The sequence below is a fragment of the Rhinatrema bivittatum genome, chromosome 5 (genome assembly GCF_901001135.1).
Source record: "Rhinatrema bivittatum chromosome 5, aRhiBiv1.1, whole genome shotgun sequence".
Taxonomy (NCBI): Eukaryota; Metazoa; Chordata; class Amphibia; order Gymnophiona; family Rhinatrematidae; genus Rhinatrema; species Rhinatrema bivittatum.
Window position 1 is genome coordinate 188,059,508 of NC_042619.1, and position 16,909 is coordinate 188,076,416.

General features: G+C 41.9%; 1 pseudogene; it reads left to right on the top strand.

Moving 5' to 3' along the window:
- Positions 1-12,145: 12,145 nt before the first annotated feature.
- Positions 12,146-14,531, top strand: LOC115092400 (annotated as a pseudogene).
- The last annotated feature ends 2,378 nt before the right edge of the window (positions 14,532-16,909 follow it).

The following is a 16,909-nucleotide window of genomic DNA, read 5'->3' on the forward strand; positions in this document are numbered from 1 at the left end:
CAGTTTCCTAACCAACATATAAGCTCTAATTAGCACATAGTTTTTCTTATTAAAATTTGATACATTTCTATGATGGCACATGTTTAATTTGTAATCTATACCAATTATCATTTTTTCTTATTGTGCCTTTATGTAAACCGTTGTGATGGTGAATTAATTTTTTTTTTTTACTTTTATTTTTATTCAATTTTAAACATTACAGCAAGTCACATATAAACGCTTATTGAAAAGGAACTGCAATTATACATACATTGAGAAACAAAATCTAAATCATTGCAAGTATTCACTAGTATAATCCACTTCCCCTTAAAGAAACTGAAGGAGGGGACAGAATTTGGAAGAATTTAAACATAAAGAATATTTTATAAGAAATTGGCTTTAACGTAATTCAAGGACTATTACTTATTTACTGATCCTCCATTAGGCTTTACACCAGAGGTAACCACAAACCTCCTTGCATTTAGGAACGATTTCAGTTGTTCTGGGTAGAAGAAAATATAACAATCTTTTGAGGATTTTATAACACATTTGCATGGATATTTTAGTACAAAAGAAAATCCTAAAGCCAGAACCTGCGTTCTCATACTAAGAAATTCTCGTCTTCTTTCCTGAGTTACAGGAGCAAAATCTGGGAAAGCTCGAATCTGCGTTCCTCTAAAAGTCAACTCAACATTACGAAAATATCTTTTCATTATTTCCGTTATGTCCTTTTCAATTATAAAGGATACCATGAGAGTAGCACATTCATAGTATTCTCTAGTCGAATCTTCAAGAAATTGTGTCAAATTTCCTTTATTCACTTCCAGCTGCTGTTGCTCTCTATTTCTTGTGGACACCGGCATGTAATATACTTTGTTCACAGAAGGCAAATTTTCTTCCTGAAATTTCAAAACTTCTTTAAAGTATTTATTGAGCGTAATATACGGAAGCTCTCCTATAATTTTTGGAAAATTCAAAAACCTCAAGTTCAGATGGCGAGAATAATTTTCTAGATATTCCAGTCTTCTAGAGACCACATTAAAATCCTTTATCAACTTTATATTGCATTCATCAATTTTCTTAATATTAGCCTCTGTTGTTTCCAATCTGGGCTCCAACACTGAAATCTTAGTGTCTAGAACCTCAATTTTTTGTTCAACAACTTCAAATTTATCCTGATACTGCCCTAATGATTCCACCAATGCTGCCATAATGTCCCAAATAGCCTCCAATGTTATTTTCTCGGGCTTACCTGGCATCCGAAATTGGGGTTTATGAGTTTCCTCACCCCTCTTCGTTACCGAAGATATTCCGGGCAAAGTAGCTTCCTGTTCAAGCATGCTGACTTCTCCGTCGTTCCCCTCCACTGCCTCCCCCAGAGTCGGAGTCGACGTGGATGGCAGCCCTCGATATTCACTGCCTGAAATATCCAGGCGTCCTCCAGGCGACAACGGGGATTCAGCATGTTCTGCGCCCTGGCCTCCCTCAGCTTCAGTCGCCCTCGCCTCATCACGGGTGTGCGACGCCGCGGACAGGGGGCTCTCGGGAAGCGGAGTCATCTCGGGTCTACGTGGATCCGGGGGAGTGAGAGATATTTCTCCTAGCGTAGCCACTGCTTCCTCGGATAGCCCCGCAGCGGAGTTACCACCTCCAGATTCTTCAGTCCTTCCAGGTACATACGATGTTATTAACCGTTGAGTGGCCATAACTTCAGAGTCTGAGGGAAAGATTCTGAGTTTTCCCTTCCTTTTCGCGGGCATTTTCAAACGATACTTTAGCAGGGTTCGGAACTCAGCGCGTATGTGTCTGGTTACGCCGCCATCTTGTCCCCCTAGATGGTGAATTAATATAATGACAGTATAGAAGAGTTTTTAAATAAAATAAATAAAATTATTATTATTATGTAAAAGCTAAAAAGTGCTAAGCGACATTTGTGAATAACATTTCCTTAAACAAATGTTAAAATTAGGAGCGCACATATGCATGAATAGGCATATTTTATATAATATGTGTGCAATTGTGTGGACAATATACAATTCATGTGCATTTATGCCTGTGCCCATATATGCATTTATATGGATGTGCGCACATTTCTTTAAAAGTTATTGTCTTAGCCCTGGATGCATTGAGCTATGAAATTTTGTTGTGGGAGGGGTCCCACTATCATGGTGGGTGGATGTCACCACAATAGTGGAGCCTGCCCCCCAAACACTTTGCAGTTCTATGGCAAGTTATTTTGTCTCATGTCCAAACACTATGGAGCAAAAGAAGCTCCTAGTAGCTCTTTAACGCAATAAAAGCCCCAGCATTCAAGGACCACTAACACCTTAAAGAGCCACCAGCAAAAAACAAAAAAATGTTGCACAGCAAAATGGGCCACATGACCTGGGTCTGAGATCCAGACCTTGCCCCAGTCACATGGCTAGGGAAGGTCAAGTTGATGTCATTTTGGAAATTGATACTGACTGAGCCAGGTGCAAGGGTGCTTCCTGGCTCTGATATTGGACCTGCAACTTTATTTTAAGGTTCAGGGGATATATGAAGGAGGTTGGTGGTGGAGAATGTTGCCAGAAAGGGGGATATGGGCTCAGGACTTTCTTTTTTTATTTTTAACCTTTCTGAGTGGGGTGTCGGGGGCCCTGGACCCTATTTCATTTTGTGAAAACACTGGGCAGGGAAAAGGGAGGGGGTGGGTCTACTTTTTTGTTGTTTTTTGGGAGGTACTAGGAGTATAGGGGCCAGGGCTTGGAACCCTCTTTTACATGTTGGACCTAAGGGGAGGGGCTTGGTGTGCCAGGAGGTGAGGGGGCATGTTGATATTTGTTATTTCATTTGCAGTGGAAGGTGGGAGAAAGTGGGGACCAGGGGGGGCTCCAATTGACCTTAACATTTGGGGGGAAGGGGGAGAGGGTGGGGAGGCCTGTATCCAACTATTAGAATTGTAACCTTTGGGGGAGGAGGGCTGGGGCCATTGCCATGTGGCACTTTGGTCTATTTTTTATTTTGGGGGAGTCAGGACCTCCATGAGTGGTGGCCTCGGATTGAGACAGGAATCTTTTATCGAGCCACAGCATTTATTCTTTTTAGCTGGCTAGCACTTCAAATTGAGGCAGGAGCTTCAGGACCTGTGTTAGGGACCTAGGGCTTCTGCCTCACATTTTACCGCATTTTAAATTGGTTTTGTTATTTTATCATGCTGACTAAGGGGGTTATTTTCTAACTCTATCTCACGCAAAAAGGGACTTTTCACATGTGATACCTAGATCGGGGCGGAGTCAGGGCAGCATCAGCACTGGAAGAGGAGGAGTTGGGGCGGCATCGGGGCGGACGCCGCAGAAACTCCGCTGACGTTGAAAAGGTAAGGCCCCTTATCGCCGCCAGTAGCGCGCCCAATAGCACCACTTTTGCGATGGCGCTATTGGATGCGAAAGCCAGCAGCAATAGCACAACGGTGGTGTGATCGCTGACGGCTTTTACAGGCCCACCCCACCGCTTCACCCCCCGCCCCCGTTAGCGCCAGGATTCACAAACCGTAGGGACGATGGAAAATCCAGGCCTACATTTTTGGTCGGTCACAATAAAATATTTGCATCAGGTTGCATCAGACTCTCTTTGCATATATTTGCATTAATAATGCATGCAAATCATACATAAAGAAGATTGTTGTAAAAGGGGAGGTTAGATGGGTGAGCATTTGCAAAAAATTGCATATATCGCACAATATACACTGTTTAATGCATGTTAGATCACTATTGTAGCTTGATGCATTTCCCAGTTAGATTGTAAACCCCCTCTGGGGAGAAGAAAATAACTATATTACCAGAGTATAATCCACTTTGAAGTGCTTGACAGGTGGAATATACATTAAAAATTTCAAAATATTGACAAGTTCTTGAAACAAATCAAGAGTAGAAAGAAGTATAGCATACTACCCTCACAAAATGCCTATAAAATAATACCCAAGATAACTTATTCCTGATGGTTATTATAAAAAAAAATATTTGAATAAATGAATACATCATGTAGACAAAGCATGTTCAAGCATGACAGTATTATGCAACCACTGCTCAGTATCATCTTTATAAAGATGACAAAGCTCTGCAAACAAAAGCTTGCCACATTTCTTTTTTTTTTCAATTTTCTTTTTATTGAATTGTAAATCATGTACTATATATAAATTTGAATCCAAAGGAAAAGATACACAAGGTCATATACAAATAATATTATACAGGAAATAAAACAGAAGGGAAAATTTTACCTCAAAAAGGAGGGAACTAAGAAGAACAAAAAACAAACAAACAAAAAAACTAATGAAAATACAACTTAATTTTCAGCCCAGTTTATTTACTAATCCACCAAATCCTGAAATTCAACTTGATTTATCCAACAAGAATGTATCTAAATGAGTATCCAGGAAAATAAATTGTTCCTTTGATAGACTACTAAATATTTACAGGGACATTTTAATATAATGTGGCCCTTAGATCCAATACTCCTTTACAATGGAGGAATAATTTACTCCTAGCCTGAGTCTCTTTTGCAATACCAGGAAATATCTGTATCCTTTGGCAACAAAATAAACTCTCTTTATATTTAAATTATTGTTGAAATATCAAATATTTATCTAATTCTGAAATAAAGGAAATAATCAACATGGCCATTGTTGGAATATTATCTTGGGAACTCTGCAAGAACAAAGAAAAATCTGAACTATTAACAGAAGCAAAAACATCAGAAGCTCCATTTTCTTAACTAGGTATCTTTTTTTCAGGAATGTGATAACATCTAGATAGGTTAACACTCTTACTTTTAGAAATTTGCAAACTTTCAGCTACATATTTCTTAAATAACAGTAATCCAGAGATTAAACATGTTTTTGGAAAATGTAATAATCTAAGAGTTTTAATTCTCAACTTATTTTCTAATAACTCATACTTATGATGCAAACTTAAGCTATCCTTGATACCAGCTAAAGTTGTTGATTGTAAAGTAATAACCAAAGCAGAGATTGATGCAGCCTGGGATTCTAATCCTCCAACCTTTGCATCTAGATTGGATAATTTAGATGAAACCCCCAGAGAAAAGATATACAAATGAGAAACAGTCTGTGCCAAAGAACATCAGTTCAAAGAAGTTTTTGATACTTCACGGCTGAAGATTGCTTGTACTGGAGAGTAGGGATGTGCATTTGTTTTAGATGAAATAGACAATGGCAATAAAATTGTCCCCCAAAATGAAAAAAAAAGACAAAATTTTGCATAATTAGTATGCATTAATGGGACTTAGCACACTAAGGGGGTTATTTTCCAAACCACATTATGGGCTTTTTGCATGCGAAAAGCCCATAACACATGGTACAATGCTAATTTGGAAAAGGGGGAGGAGTTGCAAATCCATATCACACATTGTTAATCTGTGCAATATGACTTTATTACACTTTGTGATGTTTTTGCAAATAGCATTTTGTGAGTGAGGGAGAGTGATAGAGAGAGAGAATAGTTATAAGGCCCTTAGAGTAGTTAGGTATTTATACCTCTATATGAAGCCCACCTAGCAACTCGAGGTGAGGTTTAAGTTGTAGTGTAGGGGTTTGGGGCCACTTTGAGTGAGATGTATGTTCAGTACAGTATACTCTTGTGAAGATTTGATAAGCCCCTCTTTGATTTATATATGCCAGTGGGTTGTGGGTTGACAGGTATCTGGGGTTAGCCAACAGGGATGTGCAGAGCAAAATTTTATGTTCATATTTCTTATGTCCGAAAGGGGGTCCCACTTGCGGCCAATATGGACATAAAAAAAATCCAATGAGTTGGGTATATGTACATATGTGCAAAAAAAAAATTTAAACCCCCTCACCCTCCTTAATCCCCCCCCCAGACTTACCACAACTCCCTGGTGATCGAGCGAGGAGTGAGGACGTCATTTCTGCAATCCTTGGCGAGAAGCATGTGACGTCGGCGGCATGTCGAGTGACGCGGCGTCACGTGATTCCCGGCGAGTTCGCGCCGGACGGCTCGTTCGGCCCAAAAAGAACTTTTGGCCAGCTTGGGGGGGCCTCCTGACCCCCCCAAGCTGGCCAAAAGTTCTTTTTGGGCCGAACGAGCCGTCCGGCGCGATCTCGCCGGGAATCACGTGACGCCGCGTCACTCGACGTGCCGCCGACGTCACATGCTTCTCGCCAAGGATTGCAGAAATGACGTCCTCACTCCTCGCTCCATCACCAGGGAGTTGTGGTAAGTCGGGGGGGGGGGATTAAGGAGGGGGAGGGGGTTTATATTTTTATTTTGGCTCAACAATCGCGATTTCCCACATATCGAACATATCTATGTTCGATATGTGGGAAATCCGATCGTTTATGTCGAATCAATTTTTTAAGTTAAAAAAAAATATGAGTTGCGTTTTACTAATGCGGTCAATCCGAATGCACACCCCTATTAGCCAATATCTTGAAGCCCTGCTATACCAACCAAGGGTCAACACCTTGTGCCTCTGGAACCTGACTCCATGAATACAAAGGCTCCTCAAAAAGTAAGAAGAAACACTGCCAAAAGATGTAATTACATTTTACTTAGAATGATGTGCATGAAGAACAAAGTAAATGATAACTCAAAATTCAGATAGGACCATTTTAAGTTATAGAATTAGTTCAGTGGAGGTTCAACTAATTGCACAGCTCATAAATGCAAACTATCACACTCCAGCTAAGTATTAATAACCACAACCAATTTTATAAACACTTCTGTTGGGTCCTCATAAGAAACTCATAAGTAGGGATGTGAATCGTGTCCTCGATCGTCTTAACGATCGATTTCGGCTGGGAGGGGGAGGGAATCGTATTGTTGCCGTTTGGGGGGGTAAAATATCGTGAAAAATCGTTAAAAATCGTTAAAAATCGAAAAATCGAAAAACCGGCACATTAAAACCCCCTAAAACCCACCCCCGACCCTTTAAATTAATCCCCCACCCTCCCGAACCCCCCCCCAAATAACTTAAATAACCTGCGGGTCCAGCGGCGGTCCGGAACGGCAGCGGTCCGGAACGGGCTCCTGCTCCTGAATCTTGTCGTCTTCAGCCGGCGCCATTTTCCAAAATGGCGCCGAAAAATGGCGGCGGCCATAGACGAAAAAGATTGGACGGCAGGAGGTCCTTCCGGACCCCCGCTGGACTTTTGGCAAGTCTCGTGGGGGTCAGGAGGCCCCCCACAAGCTGGCCAAAAGTTCCTGGAGGTCCAGCGGGGGTCAGGGAGCGATTTCCCGCCGCGAATCGTTTTCGTACGGAAAATGGCGCCGGCAGGAGATCGACTGCAGGAGGTCGTTCAGCGAGGGTTCCGGCGCCTCGCTGAACGACCTCCTGCAGTCGATCTCCTGCCGGCGCCATTTTCCGTACGAAAACGATTCGCGGCGGGAAATCACTCCCTGACCCCCGCTGGACCTCCAGGAACTTTTGGCCAGCTTGTGGGGGGCCTCCTGACCCCCACGAGACTTGCCAAAAGTCCAGCGGGGGTCCGGAAGGACCTCCTGCCGTCCAATCTTTTTCGTCTATGGCCGCCGCCATTTTTCGGCGCCATTTTGGAAAATGGCGCCGGCTGAAGACGACAAGATTCAGGAGCAGGAGCCCGTTCCGGACCGCTGCCGTTCCGGACCGCCGCTGGACCCGCAGGTTATTTAAGTTATTGGGGGGGGTTCGGGAGGGTGGGGGATTTAATTTAAAGGGTCGGGGGTGGGTTTTAGGCGGTTTTAGTGTGCCGGCTCACGATTCTAACGATTTATAACGATAAATCGTTAGAATCTGTATTGTATTGTGTTCCATAACGGTTTAAGACGATATTAAAATTATCGGACGATAATTTTAATCGTCCTAAAACGATTCACATCCCTACTCATAAGAGTTTGTTCCAGAAAAAATGTTCAAGCAGGGAAGGGGGGATGGGGGTGTGGGGAGGCACTCTGCTTGTGGTTCAGGTACTGATTTAGAGTTGCAACAGAAGTAATGCAGTAGGCTTAAATAAGTGATCTATAGGCAGGCATTAATTTATGAGCAGCCCGAAAAAGTGTACAGAAAAGCAGAAAATACTGCTTTTCTGTACACCCTTCGACTTAATTCCAAAAGATATTAAGGGGTTCATTTATCAAAATGCGGTAAGTACCGCATGCGATAGCAAAAGGGGCATGGGCTATGCTAATGTAGTGTTTATCGCATTTTGCGAAAAGCTAAGTTAGTGCACATTGTGATACCACTTCATATTCTGCGATAAGTGCCAAACCGGATGTATGTCCTGCATGCAACCACTGGGGGACCCATTGTTCAATGAGAGAGAGAGAGAGGCCATAACTTGAGGAATAAAGAGGAAAATAAAATAAAGGTGGTGGTTAGGGCACCTACTGTGAAATACTTTTTGTTATATACTCCTTGTAAGGTTACTTTTCTCTCTCCATTTTCCTATATAACAAGAGATATGATATAGAGATGATTGAATTTTGAGATTTAAAAGGGCTAGTTTAACCCTTAGATTATGTGAGTATAATATCTCTGTATTTCCAATACAAATGTTTTTTTGTTTGTATATTTGTTAAAAAGTTGAAAAATTAAAAATTAAAAATTAAAAAAAAAAACTTGGTTAAGTAGAGTTGTGGACGTAGGCAAGAGAGGAGGCACTTTTAATAGGGACAAAGACATAATAGCTGAAATATGACAGGAAAATAGAGAAGAAAGAAGAAACAATATTGCAGAAAGTAAAAAATGAAAAGAAAAACATTAAACTGAAAAAGGAGAAAGGAATTAAACAATATGAAAAGAAAGATAAGAAAAAAAATGGCAAGAAAACATTGATGACATAAGTTATATGCCTCTTCAATGATACAAAAATATAATTATTTCCTTTCTAAAGCTGCTTCAATTCAATAATCATAACTCAGTTGATGATTTTCACAATATTAACTGAGATAGCCAAGGATGGAGATGAAAGGAATCAGAATCAGTTACTAGAAAGCACAGAAGCATATGTGCTAAAACATGAACAAATGAATGCATAATTTATGAAATAGCACATGCAATTCTGCTACCAAATACATCCCAGTAGAAAAACCGGGTGTATAATTTTGCAACAGGAAACTTCACAAAAAAGAAAAATTATACTTTTAGATGTAAAATTTTTTTTTTCAAAATTTGTCCCACAAACACAATTTTACAATTTTACTTCCCAGTAATAGTTTAATAGTTACTAAGCTGTTTTGCATGATTTTACATTGTAGAAACTCATTAACTATTAATTTGTATATGCTTTCGATGTGTAAAACCATGCATAACATTTTATTCACTGCAAACTGCAAATTTTGCTTCACATGCTAAAACATCAAATAGTATATGATTTCATAAATAACTTGCACTATTTTTTGTTTTAGCACTATTGCTTTTGCTGTTGTTGTATTGCCTTTCTCCCAGTGCCCTGAGGAGTTAATTTTTCTGCTGTTGCTACTACTCTGCCCCCTCTTGGTGCCTTAGAGTGTTGATGCCAATAACGGTGCTGCCCTGCCCCCTCTCTCAGTATATCGGGGCGTTGTTGCCTTTGCAGCTGCTTCTCTGCCACTTTCTCAGTGCTTTGGGTTGTTGTTGCTTCTGCTGCCACCACTGCTACCCTGTTCTTCTCTCAGCACGTTTGCACACTGTTGCCTTTGCTGTTGCTGCTCTGCTCTTCTCTCAATACCAATAAGAAGAGCGGGAAAATGGGCGCTCCACATTGAGCGCACATGCTCCCAACGCGTGCCCAGCCACTTCTCTAGGCACGCGATCCTATATTTAAATGAGGAGTCATGCTAAAAAGGAGATGCTAGGGACAATAGCACATGCCTAGCATTTCCTTATTAATGGAAACCCAGGAGAGGTGGCTGTCAATGGGTTCAGGAGCCTGATGCTCAATTTTACAAGCGTCCGTTTTCTGAGCCCACTGACAGCCATAGGTTAGGAAAACGGACGCCGGTAAAATTGAGCTTCTGTTTTCCTAACCTGACCGGCTGGCACATTTTTAATTTATTTATTTATATATTTATTTATATGTATTTTTTTTAGGGATGTGCAGCCAAAAGGTTTTCGTTGCATTCGTGATACGTATTCGTGGGGGTTCAATTCCGTTTCATGCGGAAGTATGGAGAATTCCATAAGTTGTCGATCTGTCAATATGTTACTACGGCGTGTTAAATTCCTGTCCCAGCTAAAATTAAAATTAACTACAACCCCCCACCCTCCTGACCCCCTCCCCCCCCAAGACTTACCAAAACTCCCTGGTGGTCCAGCGGCGAGTCCAGAAGCCATCCCTGCATTCTCACACCCACTTTTGCCGGTTTCATCATGACGCCGATAGCCTGTGTCCCAGGGGCTACCGGTGCCATTGGTCAGTCCCTGTCACATGGTCACCGGTGCCATCTTGTGCTCCTACCATGTGACAGGGGCTGACCAATGGCACCGGTAGCCACTGTGACATAGTATGGGCAAAGGCTATCGGTGCCATTTTGAGTCCTGGCATCGGATGGCAGGTCGCTCCGGGACCCCCGTTGGACCCACAGGGACTTTTGGCCAGCTTGGGGGGGACTCCTGACCCCACAAGATTTTCCAAAAGTCCAGCGGGGGTCCGGGAGCGACCTCCTGCACGCCGGCCATCAGATGCCAATACTCAAAATGGCGCTAATCGCCTTTGCCCTCACTATGTCACACATAGTGAGGGCAAAGGCGGTCGGCGCCATTTTGAGTATTGGCATCGGACGGCCGGCGTGCAGGAGGTCACTCCTGGACCCCCGCTGGACTTTTGGAAAATCTTGTGGGGTCAGGAGTCCCCCCCAAGCTGGCCAAAAGTCCCTGTGGGTCCAACGGGGGTCCCGGAGCGACCTGCCATCCGATGCCAGGACTCAAAATGGCACCGATAGCCTTTGCCCATACTATGTCACAGGGGCTACCGGTGCCATTGGTCAGCCCCTGTCACATGGTAGGAGCACAAGATGGCGCCGGTGACCATGTGACAGGGACTGACCAATGGCACCGGTAGCCCCTGTGACACAGGCTATCGGCGTCATGATGAAACCGGCAAACGTGGGTGTGAGAATGCAGGGATGGCTTCAGGACTTGCCGCTGGACCACCAGGGAGTTTTGGTAAGTCTTGGAGCGGTCAGGAGGGTGGGGGGTTTAAATTTTTATTTAGGAGGCCGAATAAAACAGAAATCTGTTTAATACGTGGGGAGTCGCAATGCGTTTCGCCTCCCCACGTATTTAACAGATAGCACAAAATAAGTTGCGGATTACAAATACGTGGAAAACAGATGCACACCTCTAATTTTTTTTACATTTTTAGTTCACTAAGATATTGACAGAGGGTGTACAGAGAAGCAGCATTTTCTGCTTTTATATACACTTTTTTTGGGCTGCTCAAGAGCAGGCATTAATTTCTGAGCGTAATATGTGTGGCTTGGCTGCATATTTTTTTTCTGTATCTCAGGTGCATAACTAATAGCCTCAACAACATGTATTTTCACGTGATGAGCGATATTAGTTTTGGATGGAGTTGGACATGTGTTTTTAAAGTGCTAAACCCCTTACAGTATAAGGGGTAGTGGATGTGCATCAAAAATGCTTGTCCAATCGTGTGTTAAACAATGGGCTTGGCCAAGCGCACTTTACTGTATTGGCCCATTAGAGTGCTGTTGTCCTGCTTCTGCTTTCTTGCTCCTCTCTCAGTGCCTTAGGGCATTGATGCCTCTGCTGCTGCTGATGCTTTGTACCACAGGTAGTCTATGCCAATCTTCTCCATGATGATTCTTTTGTTTGCTGTGCCTCTCAGTACCTACAGTGATTTGAAAGAAGTGATTTTCAATGCCTGCAAATTTCATAAAAATCGAATGAAAACCACAATGTTATAGGCAAAAGTAGCATACTAATTACTTCCCCACTGACTCACTCACTCATTCACTCACTCATCACTAATTCTCCCACTTTCCGAGTACCTACAAGGCCGAAACTTGGCTCCGGCATTCCCTATCATGTCCTTGAAAAAACTAACCACTTCTCAATTTCCTACATTCAATGGTTTGTTCCAGCCATCGAACGCAACACCCCGCCAGGGTCACTTCAGGGTCACCAAAAAAAAAGTTGAGTACTCCTTTTCGGCTACACTACTTGCTACATGTATACGATAGAGTGGCAAAAGTGAGGTTTTCCCCATGTCCATATCCTCCTATGGCTGCGAGATCTGATCAAACAGGACCTCATTGATCAGGTGATCACTGCAGAGATTCCTGACCCTGAAGTTGACCCGCTACTCCACCAAATCGTTAAGTCAATGATGCTTCATGGACCGTGTGGACTCCAAAACAGAAACTCCCCTTGCATGGTAAGAGGATCCTGCAGTAAGAAGTACCCCCATCTGCTCATCAAAGAAACTCAGACAGGAGATGACGGATACCCCCAGTACCGACAGCGTGCTCCTTCCGATGGCAGCCACACTGTCACCATCAACGGAATTGAACTAGACAACAGATAGGTTGTCTCTTACAACCGTGTACTCTCCCAAACCCTCTATGCTCATAGTAACGTCGAGTTTTGCAATTCTGTAAAATCAATCAAGTACATCTGTAAATACATCAACAAAGGGCAGGGGACCACGCCGTATTTGTCCTGGGGAAACAACATGAGGAGGTATCACAGTATGAGACAGGACATTACATCAGCAGCTCTGAAGCAGCCTGGCACATATTCTGTTTCCCTATTCATGAATGTTTTGCCCCCAGTCATTCATCTCGCTGTTCATCTGGAGAACGGCCAGAGGATTTACTTCACAGCTGACAACGTTGTAGAAAAACTACAGAATCCTCCCCAAACAACCCTCTTGGAGTTCTTTGATCTTTCCACACAGGATGATTTTGCCAAACAGCTCCTGTACTCTGAGGTTCCAGCCTACTACTTTTGTAAAAATAAACAATTTGTTAGAAGGAAACAGGGACAGCGCGTACTAGGCTACCCAGGAGTGAAAAAGGACCAAGTCTTTGGCAGAGTGTACACAGTCCACCCAAACAATTCAGAGTGCTATCATCTCAGACTCTTGCTTCATGAGGTCAGAGGGCCCACATCCTTTCAATATCTTAAAACTGTCGCTAGAGTGTTACAACCCACATTCCAGTCTGCCTGCCGAGCACTCAATTCTGTTAGAGCACTCAAGTCTGATAGAAGATGATACACACTGGTACAATACTCTCAGGAAGCTGCATTGTCACATTCACCACCTAGGATCCGTCAGCTCTTCATAGAAACATAGAAATGATGGCAGAAGAAGACCAAACGGCCCATCCAGTCTGCCCAGCTAGTTTCACACTTGTTTTTCATACTTATCTGTTTCTCTTGGCTCTTAGTAACCTTTGGTTCTATTTATGTTGGTGTTCTGTCAAATGGCAAACCCCTTACCACTATGGGAAAAACATAAAGATAGTCTTTCAGAGGATATTTGTAGGCAGCTGCAGAGAGAATCTCTCCAAGACAATGTCCAAAAATGATCATCCATAATCTATAACAAATGTCTCACCTTCCTTCAGGCTCTCCAAAGGATGCTCCCAGACATCTGAAACAACAGCCTCATGGGAGGGTTGACAGTACTGCTCACTGGGGACTTCAGACAGACTCTTCCAGTTGTTCCGCGGGGGACCCGTGCCAATGAAGTTAAAGCCTCTTTCAAATCCTCTTACCTGTGGCCCACAGTGAAAGTCCTGTCCTTGACAGTGAACATGAGGGTGCACCTGACAGATGACGTCAAGGCAGGAGAGTTTTCACGCCTTCTTTTGGCTATAGGAGATGGTACACTCCATGAACAAGATGGCAAAGTGAAACTGTTGGCAAATCTATGTCACCTGGTCACAGATTTGAAAAGGCTTACACAAAAGGTATATCTGGATCTTCAAAACATCCACATGAAGGACACATCGTGGTTTAGAGAGAGGGCAATTTTAACTTCTACAAATAACATGACAAACTCTATCAATGACACACTCCTGCAGGCGTTCAACTCAGAAACAAAAAATTATAAGTCAGTGGACTCGGTTGTCGAAGTAGACGATGTGGTACATTACCCTGTCGAGTGCCTGCAGTTTCAACCCTCCAGGCATTCCTAGGCACAATCTCATTTTGAAGGTCGGCACACCAATTATGTTACTAAGAAATCTATAGCCACCAAAACTCTGTAATGCACCAGACTTCAATTAAAGTCCCTCCACAGAAATGTCATTGAAGCAATCATTTTCACAGGTTGTGGACGAGGGAAAACAGTTTTCATCCCTTGCATCCCTCTTATACCATCAGACGTACCCTTTCACTTTAAACTCCTGCAGTTCCCGGTCAGAGTGTGCTTCACGATGACTATTAACAAATCTCAGGGCCAGACTCTCAAGGTCATTGGTGTTGACTTGATGCACCACTGCTTCTCATACGGCCAGCTGAACGTGGCCTGCTCTACAGTCAGCTCAGCTGATAGCCTCATCATACTGCAGCCAGAGGGTTGCACAGCAAGCATTGTATATAAATAAATCATTACGTCGTATCAGGCAACTCACAGTACGTTCATTCCACATATTCATTTCTCATTTTTTAATTACTACTAACCTCACTCTATAATAATAACATGTGCATTTTGAATATATAAACTCCAAAGCCCTCACTCACTCAAAACAATAACTTTTCAACTTGCGTGAAATAAACTCACACGTTTCTATCAACTTCTCCACCGTAGCGAAGCACAGGTATTCCGCTAGTAACGAAATAAAACCCAATTGATTAAGGAGTGAATTTTAAGAGATGCTCAAATTAAAAGGCCTGTATAAGCGAGTATATGGGCCAAGCAAGAGCAACTCTTATTTTAAATCTGTAAAATTATGTGCATATTTGCATGTGTGCAAACAACAGAATGCACAAAAGATTTGGGGTGGGTCAGGGGCGTTCCATGATGGGGGACAACATTTATGCATGCAAATTCCAATTATAAAAGTGGCATATGCAGCACGTGTTGGCTATTTGCACATATTTACTTCTGCTCTTTTTCAGAAGTAAGTCAGAAAAAAATCATTATTGCCAAAAACTTACTGGGTGAGGGGTCTTGATTGGTAAACTAGGGGGAGTGCAAGCTGAAGAACTAGTGCTGTCTTGGTGACTTTGAGATAGGCTGTGCAAACTGGTGGACTAACAGGATTTCCCTCCCAGTCTACTCCTTAATTGCGCGGAAATTGCAAAAATTCCCCTTCCTTGTGTGCACCACCCGCACATAAGCACATGGATTATATAATCCGGTGCACATGTGCATGTCGCCCACGGATTTTCCACCATGCATGTGCCAGCATGTGCATGGTAGAAAATCAGTGTGTCCATGTGTGCGCACAGGGAAGTATGTGCACATGGACGCGGCACGCACAAGTGGAAAATCTACCTCAAGTGATCAAACTGATTATTTCCTTAACGCATGCATGTTTTAAAATATTCTCACTTGCATGTGTAAAAACCAACTAGTCCTAAGGAAAGGTAAGTGAATAATGTTTCCTCACGTACCCGCTGAAAATTAGAAGCACACACACACATATGCGCCAACAAGTGTATTTAATGCACTGATGATTTAAAATTCCACACAATCATTTTAAAATTACCATCATGTCATAAATTGACTTTTTTTAATGCACATCCCTAGAAAAATAATATCTAAAAACATGAAAGGGGTCAGAAAATTATTTCATTTTTCTAAATTTAAATAGTTAGGTACATAGTGATACAATAAATGGCCTGTAAATATATGCAAATCACTGCAGCATTTCAAAAATCTTTGGTAATTTTCTAACTCTTGGCACAGAATCGACCCCTGAGCTGCAGGAGGAAACTAGTGGCCTTGATGATAGGATAAAATACCAGTGCAATGGAAAAAACAGTTATCCACTCCTGAAATCCTCATTTAGTCTAATTTCAGGAAATATAACTTGTGACAGAATGTCTTATGACGCAGACAGTCTTTTCATAGTCGAAGTAAGAGAGTGGGTATCAGGCAATTTGAAAGTAGACTTAAATGGCAAATAGAAAGATTTATGGCACAATGATTTAACATAAAGTGTTAGTACCCATAATCCCTTCAAAACTATAGAAAAATATACTGTAATTTAATACACTGGTGATGCAATAGCTGAAGATGGTTAAAGGCAGTTTTGTGAGAAAATCTTATAATATGCATTCTTCTTTCTATGTGTTAGTTTCTATAGTTACAGAATATATGACTTGTGAGTGGATGCCTTATTGTTAAATTACAATTTTCACAGGAAAATACAAGTGTACAGACTACAGGCTGATTCTTGCATGTTTCTGATCCACTGCCTTTTTCTCTCCAGTGGCAGAACAATAAAGCATCCTGACAAAAGTTTTCTATTTTCTAAAACTAGACTAAATGATGCATATCGTTATGCATGGCAAATCTTTCTAACACAAAATGTTCTTATCCACAGGCCACCTTGAACTAGTTGAAACTTATTGTAATTTATTATATTTCCTTTATAAAACTGACATTCAAATAGTACATGAATAAGAGTATTTTGTGTAAGAAAGTTGTATTAAGCATTAGCATATATGTCATTTTGTCTGCTTTCAAAATTATCAACTACTTACAAGAGATAAATGAAAGAATGCTTAAGTTTGGATTCTCTGTGTCTTGAATTTTCTTGAATTAAGCGACAAAGAAATGATAAAATGCTTGAATGTGAATCCTTCCCTTGAAAATGAATCATTCCTCAATATGATCTTAAATTGATGCAACAATTACTTGGACAACTGCCCAGAAAGCCTGGCAATGGGACCAGAAGGCTTCATTTTATAACAAAGTATGATTTTGTTTCACAATATGGCTAGACTTTGAAATAAATATTGGAATATGCAAAGA